Source organism: Panicum hallii, chromosome 2 (genome assembly GCF_002211085.1).
Source record: "Panicum hallii strain FIL2 chromosome 2, PHallii_v3.1, whole genome shotgun sequence".
In the NCBI taxonomy this organism is placed as follows: domain Eukaryota; kingdom Viridiplantae; phylum Streptophyta; class Magnoliopsida; order Poales; family Poaceae; genus Panicum; species Panicum hallii.
Genome location: NC_038043.1, coordinates 18705655 through 18718137, shown reverse-complemented (window position 1 = coordinate 18718137; position 12483 = coordinate 18705655).

Sequence of the window (12483 nt, the reverse complement as noted above, 5' to 3'; positions counted from 1 at the left end):
TAAGGATGACGGACGGGATTCGTGAGAGGTATCATGGTTGAGATGATGCCCCGTCTGTGTTGTTGAATTTGATAAGGTTGCAGTGTGTGGTAGCGGTGGTTAAGCATTTGAAAGTACTAGCCACATACCGCGAAATATGGTAAGCGGTAAGCCTAGTAACCAATCGGCCCGAGAAGTGGACATACCTCCCACCACTCGTATTTTGGTTCTTCCTGTTACTCGATTCGATGTGTGGGAATACGTGTTGCAGGGCAACCAGGAGTACGGTCATGTAGTCGCGCTACAGGCGTACGTCCTGCACTTTGGAAGTGCGTATGGTCCTGCAGTCGCTTGTGGTGGCTCTGATCCACGAGTTGGAATGAAAGGTAAACGGTTGCTTCGGAACTACCGTGGAATGTTCCAAGCGTGTGAGTTAGGTTTACCCTTGCAAGGCTGAAATTCAATTCAGGAATCGTCCATTTCTTGCAGAGATTGAGACTGCTTGATCCCTTTACCACATAGAGTAACAAGAGCAATTATATGATTATCAAAAATAATGTTTGATCAAAGATTCTACCATGCTTGAATAGCTATAGGTGCTCATCTAGGATGGATAAGCACATAGAATTTGAAGGCTAAAAGTTGAAATTAAGGACCTACTCTTTGTTGCTTTTCAGCTGAAAACTCTACTCAAAACCTAAAGGCCCTCATAAGTCTAGTTACATGGCTATGTATACCATGAAACGGGTAAGCCTTGCTGAGTATTAGAATACTCAGTCTTGCCTTGTAACTTTTGTTCAGGTAATCCCCCTGATGATTCAGCTCTGCCTGTACTGTGGCCCTACCCTCTGCCTGATGGTTGGTCCGTGGAGTGGGACCCGTCCCCGGCCAACGCAGACCCCTCCGAGTGATATCATGTCAGGGCTAGCATGATATCCGAACTGACGACGTCTACAGGGCCCGTGTTTTAAAACTCTGCTACGTGACTTAAAATGTAAGACTGTTTTGTAATAATTGCCATCAGTTGAAAACTGATGTCACTTATGAACTCTCATGTAATATACTTGCCTGTGATGTAAAATGTGATGGCTCTTGTATCTCTGGACTCGTCTTCGTGCGAGGTACCTTGTTTGATCCTGCATTCGGTGGTTTATTGGGACGTTACCCGACAGGCCAAGAGAATATACCGTTTGAAGCACGTTGGAGCACGCAAGAGTGGTCCCGCGTACTTGAGCCGGTATAATTCAGATTGGTACTGCCATAGCAGGAGTGTCAGAGACTTCCAAACTTTGGTTCGGGCCTTTAGTTAGATTCTCGGTGACGTTTGTCGGGTCTTCAGAAAACCCTTGATCTTGTTCCAAGACTAGCTCGTAGTCTCCGTCGTCGAGCGTTGTCGATTCTACATGGTATGCAATGATTTAAGTGAGATGGTGCTTGCATTAAAGATTTTATTTCACGATAAAGTTGCAATCCAATAGTTAACACACATGAACTCATGAAACAAGGGGGTTTGGTCTCAAGTTACTATTCATACTTAAGTTATGGTTATAACACTGGAATTACTGAAAATAAAGACTAAAACATCTGAATTTGAATTCAAACTTCAAGTTTAAATTCAAATCTTAGATAAATAAAATTATAAAGTCTTGAAAATTCAGTTATGAACTATTTATCAACATATGAGATTATAATAAAAAGATCTAAATGAATAAGCCTTAGGAATATGCTTACTAAATTCAAACCCTTTTAAAATTTGATTTGCACAAGTTCAAAAGAACTCAAACTACAAAACAGTAATGAGCATGAAATTTTTATACTAGCTCACACATGACCTAAAGATGCTTCATACCAAATATCACAAGAAGATGGGCTAGTATGTAGAAGTTATGTACAATATACCTTTTAACCTTAGGTTTAAAATAGACTCAAAAGTATTTAGTTTCAAACCAAACTTCATTAACAAAAGTTGTAGAGTTTGAATTCTAGTTTCCAACAGAACTGGTTTGGTAATTTTTGGATTTTTCTACAATTTTTTATGAATTTTACAAGGCAGCAGCTTGTGCACATAAAATAATAAAACCATTAGGGGGGCTCCTTAGTCTTTTTGCACCTGGGTCCCTAGAACAAGAAATCTATTCGCACAGGAGCCCCTGGCAGGCCCCGATGGCGGCCGGCCGATCGGCTCCGGCATGTTCCCACCGGCGGCGAGGTCATCGGCGGGGAGGGGCTGGCTTGGCACGACCTACGGGACATGGGGAGTTGGTTGGAGGGGCTTGTGCTCGATGGGCAGCGGCGGAGCACGGCCGGCGGCGAGGAGGGGCGGCGGAGCACGGCCGGCGGCGAGGAGGGGCGTTCCCGGCGAGGGACCACTGAACATGGGCAAGTAAGGCGCGCACGAGCACCAATGAGCTACGAGGGTTCGACCTGAGTACCTAGATGAGCTGGAGGTCGAGCGGAAGGGGGTTGTCGACGATGAGGCGGCGCACGGGCGTCTCCGGTGAGGGGCGGCACGGGGTCGGAGCAGTTCCGGCAAAAGAGGGCCAGGAACTGGACCAGATCAGGTTAGGGAGCTAGCGGAGGAGGTGAGGAGGCGGTGGGCAGCTGGAATTTGGGCGGGGTGGAGCGGTCGCGGCGAATTCCGGCGAGGAGCGCGGAGCAAGCTTCGGTGGCGCGAGGAGGAAGAAGAGGAAACAGGCAAGGAAATGGGGTTTGGGTCGGGCTTTATAGGAGTGCATTGCTTCGTAGAAGAGAGGGAGAGGGAGAGTGGTCACGGGATCGGGCTCAGGGCGGCGGGCGGCACCGGCGTGCCCTTCGGGTGCGTGGCAGCTACTCGGCACCGGTGGCCCGACGTGGCTGAGCAGGGGACGGCCAGCGGGGGCAGCGCGGGCGGTGGAGCCTTTGGACGCAGACGCCTGGCTACGAACTATTGAGTCCAAGTTCGCCTTATTACCAGCTCCATGTTCAGATGTGAATAGGGTGCTCTTTGCAGCCCAGCAACTCCGAGGCATTGCCCGTTTATGGTGGGACCAGTTTCATGCTATGCAACCTGCCGATCACGTCGTCACCTGGGATGAGTTTCGAACTGCGTTTCGAGCACATCACTTACCAGCGGGACTCATTGAGCGGAAGCTCAATGAATTTTTGAATTTGACCTAGGGTACCCGCACTGTTACGCAGTATGCACAGGTTTTCAATCACCTGTGCCAGTATGCGGGATCTCATGCGGACACTGATGCCCGCAAATGTGATCGTTTTCGCCGAGGCCTAAACACCAAACTTAAGTAATGGCTGAATTTGGTAAAGGCCGACAATTTTAATGAGTTGGTCAATATGGCCATTACTCAAGAGGATTGTATTGCCGCCCACAGAGCAGAAAAGAAACGGAAAGCACCTACAAGGCCTGCAACTCCACAGTCTCCAAGGTATCGGTTGATTCCGAGTAACGCCCCTCGAGCTCCGCCTCGAGGCAATTTGTGTGGCAGAACCAACCTGAATTATACTGGCTCAAGTACGCGAGTCCACTCCAGAGGGCTCCAACGTGCTTCAAACGGTATAATCCCTTGGCCTATCGGGTAACGTCCCGATAAACCACCGATACATAGGATCAAATAAGGTTACCTCACACGAAGGTGAGTCCAGAGATACAATCACCATCACATTTTTACATCACAGGGATTTACATTACAAGAGTTTCCAAAAGAAGTACGAAGTTCTAAATTTAGAAAAGACATTACAAACTGTAAAGCTATGGTTTTTAGCAGCGGTAAACATACGCGATGATTACAACACGTCGTCAAGACGGATGTCATGCTAAGCCCTGACACGACATCACTCGAGATCACCAATGTTGGTCGGGGACGGATCCCATTCCATGGACCAACCTTCTGAAAGAGCACAGGGCCAAGGCAGGGGAAGAGTAGGGTCTTCAAGACATTACCTGCAAAACATATAACTAGCAAGGCTGAGTATACTAATACTCAGCAAGGCTTACCCGGAATTGGGTATACTTTAGCCCATAACTAGACTCATGAAGGCTTATAATAGTTCCGGGTTTAGTTTCAGCTGAAAAACAACTAAGAGTAGATCCTTATTTTCAACTTTTAGCTTTCAAGTTCTATGTGATTATCCATTCTAGATAAGCACTTATAACTAAGCAAGCAACTAAGAGCTCTTTATCTCAACCATCAGTATTACTCATCATATAGTTGCTCTTGTTACTCTGTGTGATAAAGGGGATAAGCAGTCTCATTCATCGTGAGAGGCGGACGATTCCTGAATCGAAATTTAACCTTGCAAGGTAAACCTAACTCACACGCTTGGAACGCCACAGGGTCGTTCCGAAGAAACCGTTTGCCTTTCATTCCGACTCGTGGATCAGAGCCACCACAAGCGACTGTAGGACCATACGCACTTCCAAAGTGCAGGACGTACGTCTGTAGCGCGACTACAAAACCCGTACTCCTAGTTGCCCTTGCAACACGTATTCCCACACGTCGAACATAAGTAACCAGAAGAAGCAAGATGAGTGGTGGGAGGTATGTCCACTCCTCGGGCCGATTGGCTACTAGGCTTACCGCTTACCATATTTCGCGGCATGTGGCTAGTACTTTCAAACGCTTAACCCCGATCGGCACACACCGCGACCTTATCAATTTCAACAACACAGACGGGGTATCACCTCAACCATGATACCTCACAAAACTCCCGTCCGTCATCCTTATAGTGATAACAGGAATGTAAACATTACAATTCCTATATCGCGCGAGTGACAGGAAATCAGTCGACTTCTACCGGTCCTATTAGCATAGCAGCTAGTCGGACTCAAGTACTAGTATCCATCACAATGGTTCCTAGGAGAATGCAACTAGGGTTTCAAGCAATTCCTAAGAACTTAATGCATAGGATACGTAAATAGATATAGATTGCAGTGTAATAAAATAGTAGGTTATGTCCGGGGCTTGCCTTTACTGGTGGGGCTGAAGTCAGAAATATCAAAACCTTCCGAACTTTGGTTCGGGGCTTCAGTTAATCCCTTGGTCACGTTCATTTGGTCTTCAGGAACATTCTCTGCAGACTCCTGGGAGATCTTGTAGGTACCGTCTGCGGAAGTAGTCGTATCTACATGCAATGCAACATTACATTCAGAGTGTGCACACAAAACTATTTTACTTCACAACAAGGTTGCATTTCAACATTCATTTAACAGGCTATTTACATAACAATCAAAAAGATCTAAAACTAAACTTAGGTAAAGCTTTAGGGAGACAACTAATTAGAATCAGCTACTTGTTCAGGGTTACAACAGAGCTGATTGGAAACAATGAGGGTTTAGTGGATCGATGAGTGCATCGGGTTTCTAGACGATCGATGAAAACATCGATTACTTCAGCAGAGGGGTGATTCCTAAAGCAGCTATATCTTAATTGAGATGTGCTTAAGTGTTAACCCGGGTAACTAGGTGTGGTTGTGTCGGCTTGATTACGTCAGCACATCAATTGAGTGACGTACAGCCGATTGGAGCGTGGTTAAGGGTGTGTGACTGATAAGTATAGATAGCCGATCTCTCAGTCGATAAAACGACTGATAGAAGTGTGTGGATATGGATGGGAAAACTAAGGATTGATCGGCCATGTTTGACCGACATGGAAAAGCAACCAAAATCGGCTTGGGTCGGCCGACGACAAGAACCCTAAGATCATGTGTGCATCTCCGATACATCGACTATATGCAGTCGATGTAGAACAGAACAAAAGAACTGTATCGGCAGTAGCCGATACTAGAAAGGTAACAATCGTATCAGCTAACTAGTCGATGGTAGAAGCATATCAAAAGAAATGTGTCGGCTGACAGTTGTTACATAGAAACGTTACGGACTCAAAGGAAACAGATGCTTAGCGGCTGAGCTAATAGCCGCCATTGAAACACAGCTGCCGAGATGTAGTGGCTAAGCAGCAGATGCACATGGACTAACAAGGATCTTTATACGACAAGGAACTTAAGGAAATAGCAATCAAGACGAGGATAATGTCTTGATGGTAGGGATATGAGCGTTCGTGTGATGGATTAACTAATTATCACATTTCTCCACCTGATACATACATCCTATAATCTATACTCAGCTACAACACATGCATATCACAAAGGACACAAATAAAGCATTCATTTCCTAATATTTGACCTAGATCACAAATCAAGATTTTCAATTCAAGAGCACAACATAAAACTTGTAGATTTTAATCTAAAGGTTCAAACAAAACTGATTTTGCATTTTTATGAACTTCCCACAAAAATCTATGAAATGTAGAAGTTCATCGATTTGAAATATAAAAAGCTTTGGGAATTTTACAAAGAACACCCTAGAACTTTCTAAAACATAGCAATCAAGTCCCTGGTCCAGGAAAACAGATAACAGGAATGTTAACGGCGATATTCCGGCAAAGGAGTCGCCGGCATTAAAAAGATTTAGCGAATCAGGGCAAACCTTGGGGTAGCCTTGGTTATGAAGGAGAACACGCGGAATGTGAATTCCCGCGGTGATCGGAATCGGTGATAAGATGAGCTCGACGATGACGAGATTCCGTGGTTGACGAAGAAACTTGCAGGAAATGGTTGCCGTGGGTGGAAGATGGCCGAAAGGACAATCCCCACGGTGATTTGTGGTCTTGCTCGGCGATCGACGAGGAATAGGAGCTGCTGGATGTCGTGGATCCCTGGGACGAAACGACAGAGCCAGATTGGTTCGCTAGGACAACTCCTCCTTCCGACTTGCCTCGCCAACCCGTAGCCGCATCACTATCTATGGCTTCCGCCGCCCCACACTGAGCACTCGACGTGGTCAAACCCTGGAAGGAAACTCTGGACGCCATGCCATACTCACACCTCCGCCATCGCGAGGACCGTGGTCTGTCTGTATTAGGGCCGTGCCTTCCGCTGCCTTTTCCTCGACGGCCTCTAATATCCATCACGCGCGACCCTCCTGCACTCAACTCGGTCGTGGCCTGAGCTCGCCCAGCGGGAACACTGCCATGCGTTGCACGTCGCCGCTCTGCATGTCGTTGCTCTGCTCGTCAATGCTCTGCATAGCTCCTCCTCCTTTCTCTATTGCCGGACTCGTGCTTGCTTCGGCCTTACCGCATCGCAGGTCCCTTCGCGGCTGTCCTTGCCATGGTACTGCCGTGCGCGGCCTCGTTGCCCTCCGTGCGGGTCGGTCCCGAGCCGCCACGCCTCACCTCCATCCGCGCATGCCCGAACCGCGCGCGTCCTTGGCCCGCATCGCGCTGCTGCTCTCGCGTCTGAATCCGTCCTACGCGCCACTGCTCGTTCCGGGCCGTTCGCTTCCGCTCGGGTCCCACTCTTGCGCTCGAACGCTTACACTGCCTTCCCGCGTTGCTGCTCCACCGCGCACGCGCTGCTCCACCTGCGTGCACGCGCTTGCGCGCTCCAGCCCCGCACACGTGCCGATCCAGCTTCTGCATCACCTCCTCTGGCGCTCACTCGAGCCATCGCTCCCACGCGCTCAGCTTCCTCGCGCGCTCGCTCGAGCCCACTCCGCTCTGCGCGCCTGCGTGCTTGTTCCCGCGCACCTCCGCTCGCCGCGTGTGCTCCGCCCTGGGCCCGCCAGCTTGCCCCCGCCTGCGCTGCACCAGCGCCGCCTACGCCAGCATCGCGCGCCAACCGAGCCGCCCGCCGTGCACGCCTGCTCAGGCGCCGCCCCGCCTCGGTTCTCACTCCCGCGCTCACCCGCGCGCCTGGCCTGGCCTCCGCTCGCCCGTGCCTTGCGCCGCAGCCCACGCGCTTGGGCCGCGCTCACCCCCGCTCCACCTGCTCGGCCGCCAGCGCTAGCCACCGCACCCGCCTGGATCCGCTGCCGTCAGCCGCCGCCAGCGCCTGCTGCCGCTTGCCCGCGTGTCCGCCTGCCCGCGCGCTCGCCTGGGCCGCACGCTCTGGCCTCGCCGCTCTCTGCGCCTGCACCTGCAGCGGCCCGCCCAGCGCCTGGCGCTGCCGCTCGCCCGGGCCCGCCACTGCCAGCCTCCGAGCGCCGGCCCGCTCCCGCTCCTGGGCCTGCTCGCCCCGCCTTCCACTCGGGCCGCGGCCGCCTGCCGCGCGCCACCCGAGTCCGATGCTCGCCGCTCGGCTCGCCTGCGCTGGCGCCCTGCTTGGAGCCTCTGCTGCCCACTCGTACCGCGTGGAGGAGAAAAGGGAGAGAGAGGAAAAGAAGCAGAGAGAGAAAGGGGAAGCGGCCGGTGATAAAAGAAAGGCGCCGGATAAGGGAGAGCAGAGAGGGAAGACAAGTGGGATTCTCCAAGGGCGTATACGCAATTTTAGAAAATCACAAGGACCTTTCTGTGAAACAAAATTTCCCGTTGATTTAAAACCCAAATGAAGAAATGCCCAAAATGAAAGTTGGAGAGTTTTTCAAACTCTACAACATTGCTTTAGGCCTCAAGTTCAAAAACTCAAAAATTATATTTTTACACGTGAATTTTTGAATAAAAGTCGGATTTGAATTGCTTTTGTCCTAAAAGTGTAATTTTATAAAATTCAGGACTTAAATGCAAGCATTTATGACACGTCATAATGACAGGATAGATTCGTCATAATGGTTGGATAGACATGTCATGATGACTTGCACTTTTATACTTTAATCCTGAGTAAATTTGAAAGTTACTTTTGTAAATCAAACATTTGCATAAAAGGACTAATACTTTTATAAAATTACATAAACACCCTTATTTTCACTTCTTTTGTGGCAGAACCAACCTGAATTATACCGACTCAAGTACGCGAGTCCTCACCGAAGGGCTACCTCGCACTTCAAATGGTATAAAACCATTGGTCTGTCGGGTAACGTCCCGATAAACCACCGAACTCAGGATCCAACAAAGTACCTCACACGAAGGTGAGTCCAGAGATACAATGCCAAAATATCTTACACCACAGGCAGTTACATTACAACCATGTACAAAACATCATTAACTCCCACAGAGGAGAGATTATTACAAGACAGGTTTTAGTTTTTAGTCAAAGCAGCGGAATTTGAAAAGCGTAACCATTATACACGTCGTCATTACAGATATTATGCTAGCCCTGGCATAATATCACTCGGCGGAATCGGTGTTGGCCGGGGACGGATCCCATTCCACGGACCAACCATCAGGCAAAGGGTAGGGCCACGGTGTAATGAATGCTGGCTCATCAGAAGGATTACCTGAATTAAATCAACAAAAGCAAGGCTGAGTATACTAATACTCAGCAAGACTTACCCGGAATTGGGTATACCTTAGCCCATAACTAGACTCATGAAGGCTTTTAGCTTTAGGTAGAGTTTTCAGCTGAAAAGCAACAAAGAGTAGATCCTTATTTCCAACTTTTAGCTTTCAGGTTCTAGTTGATTAACCATTCTAGGTAAGCACCTATAACTAATCAAGCATGGTGAAATCTTTAATCAAGCACCATCTTTGATAATCATAAAGTTGCTCTTGTTACTCTATGTGGTAAAGGGAATAAGCAGTCTCATACATCGTGAGAGGCGGACGATTCTGAATCGAGATTCAACCCTTGCAAGGTAAACCTAACTCACACGCTTGGAATACCACAGGGTAATTCCGAAGCAACCGTTTGCCTTTCATTCCGACTCGTGGATCAGTGCCACCACAAGCGACTGCAGGTCATACGCACATCCAAAGTGCAGGAAGTATGTCTGTAGCGCGACTACAAAACCCGTACTCCTGGTTGCCCAGCAACACGTATGCCTACACGTCGAACAAAGTAACCGAAAGAAGCAAATACATGTGGTGGGTGGTATGTCCACTCCTCGGGCCGATCGGTTACTAGGCTTACCGCTTACCATATTTCACGGCATGTGGCTAGTACTTTCAAACGCTTAACCACCGCTACCACACACTGCGACCTTATCAAATTCATCACAACAGACGGGGTATCATCTTGACCATGATACCTCATAAAACTCCCGTCCGGCATCCTTATAGTGATAGCAGGAATACAATTCCTATATCGCGCGAGTGACAGGAAATCACTCGTCTTCTACCGGTCCTATAAGCAGAGCAGCTAGTCGGACTCCAATTCTAGTGTTCAATACATTGGTTCCTAAAATAATGCAACTAAGTTTCCAAACAACTCCTAAGAACCTAATGCATAAAGAGATATATATAAATAATATAGGTTGCAGTGCAATAAGGTAGGGTTTATGTCCGGGGCTTGCCTTCGCTGGTAGGGTTGGGGTTAGTCAAATTATTTTCTTCCGAACCTTGGTTCGGGGCTTCAGAGAAATCCGCGACAAGATTCCCGAGGTCTTCAGAATAAACTTCTTCTTGTTCCGAGATCAACTGATAATCCCCGTCAGCGAGCGTGGTCGAGTCTATATGAGATGCAAGGTTATCAGTTATGAAATTGTATAGACATTGTTATAATGATTCACAACAAAGTTGCAATCCAATCCTAAGAAAATTTACATTACGATGATAAGTTAACTACCCTGCACTGGGCAGTCATTTATCGAGTATGAATTATTTTATCTAAATCCAATAGACAACGGGGTTGATTACACTAATTAACTAACTAGTAGCATGGAGCAACAAGTGGGGTGGTTTTTAACACTTATATTAAAAAGCTTTACATATTGACCTCACAATTTATATGAACTTTAAGTTACCATTGCATTAAAATCAATTATATTATATTCATTTTATTTAATACTTAACCTTTGATTGAAAATTTAATATCATGTTATAACATTACAAAACAGAACCTTTAATCTATTTTCATGATTTTAGAACATTTAAAACTATATTTATTAGTTATACTAAGGAAACTACTCCTTATTCCTAGCAAAATTTATACAACAAGAAAATAATACTAGAGTACAAGGCTAAATATTTTTCTTCAATTCTACATGCCAAAAGAAAATTATCAGCACTGGTTTTACTAATTTATCATTTTTCTATGAATTACTATGTATTTCTTGAGCCTACAAGCAATTAACTTTGATATTTAAATTAGGTCATCAAATATTCAAAAGCTGAAGTCGACCCTTAAAGCAAAGTTGCAGATCTTTGTCTAAAGATTCCAACAAAATTTAGTTTACTATTTTATGATTGTTCCTTGAAGAGATATGGTATTTCTAAGTTGACAGCAAAAATTACATAAGGAGGTCCCTCGGCACTATTCCTCTGAGTCTATTCCTTTGCACAAAACCCCCTGAAGTTCTATTTCTTCTAACCCGAAGCCCTTGGTCTGGGAACCGAGACAGAGCAAGGTGAGGCGGCCATGTTCCGGCGACGGTGGTCACTGGCGGCGAGGTCCAAGTGCAGGAATCGGGTCCGGAGCTTACTGTGGTCTCGTTGCGCTACGTGTCGTGGACGGGGATGGCCGGAACAGTGGGGTTCGACTTGAGCCCGAGGTGACGGCGGAGGGGTCACCGTCGACGGCGGAGCTCCGGTGGCGAACGTTGGCAACCGACCTGTGCAAAAGCTTCAGTGAGACACAGGGAAGGTGTAGGTACTATCAATTGGAAGAAGTCGTGCTGGATTAAAGGAGACCGACGGGGACCGAGGCGGCGGCGGCGAAGAAGAACACCGGCGAGCGTCGGGGAGGCACTGTGATGCACCAGAGGGTCAATGGATGGGTCGAACAGCTTCAGGGTGATGATGTGGTGCTGTTTATGGTGATGTGGTGGCTCGGGACTGCTTGAGTGGTGCTGTCCACGGTGAGGCCGAGGGCGGCGGCGGATGGTGGTCGTCGGCGACGAGTTTTCAATGGAAATTGGAGGGCCACGAGTGGTCGAGGAGCACCAGTGGACCACGGGAAAGCTTGTGCCGGTGTTGGTTGAGGTGGAGGAGGTCCGGTGTGGGCTGCCCACGGGCGTGCCGTGCGCGGCCGGAGTGGAAGGGGACGGCGGCGGCGGAATGCAGCTCGGGTACTGGAAATTGGACACTGGGAGTAGCAGAACAGCTCGTAGGGATTGATGTGGTGCTGCTGCGCGCGAGAGAGAGAGGGTTAAGGCACCGGGGTGGCCTGTCCACGGTGACCAGGAGGTGGCGGCCGGCGGAGGCCTCGGGTTGCCGTGGCGCGCGCGCGTGAGGCCAGGAAGAGAGAGGAAAGAAGTCGAGACCGGGAGAGGATGACGCGTGGGAGGATATGCCAGCAGGAGGTGGAGCTCGGGAAGCTGTGCCGGCGGTGGACGGCGGCGACAGGAGCAGAGCAGAAGGGGGAAGCGGCGCGGTCAGAGGAGGAAGAAGGCAGACAGGGTCAGAAGGACTGATTTGCAAATCTAGAAACTTCCAGGGACTCCTCTGTAAAGGAAGAATTCCCGTTGATACAAAAGCCTAATGAGAAAAGTGTCTAAAGCAAAGTTGTAGAGAATTTCAAATCCTACAAGACTGCTTTAAGGTTCAAGTTCAAATTCTCAAAGAATATAGTTGTATTTTAAACTTTAGAGCACAATTCAAATTATAAACTTTGTCTTGTACTTCAAACAAAATGCTT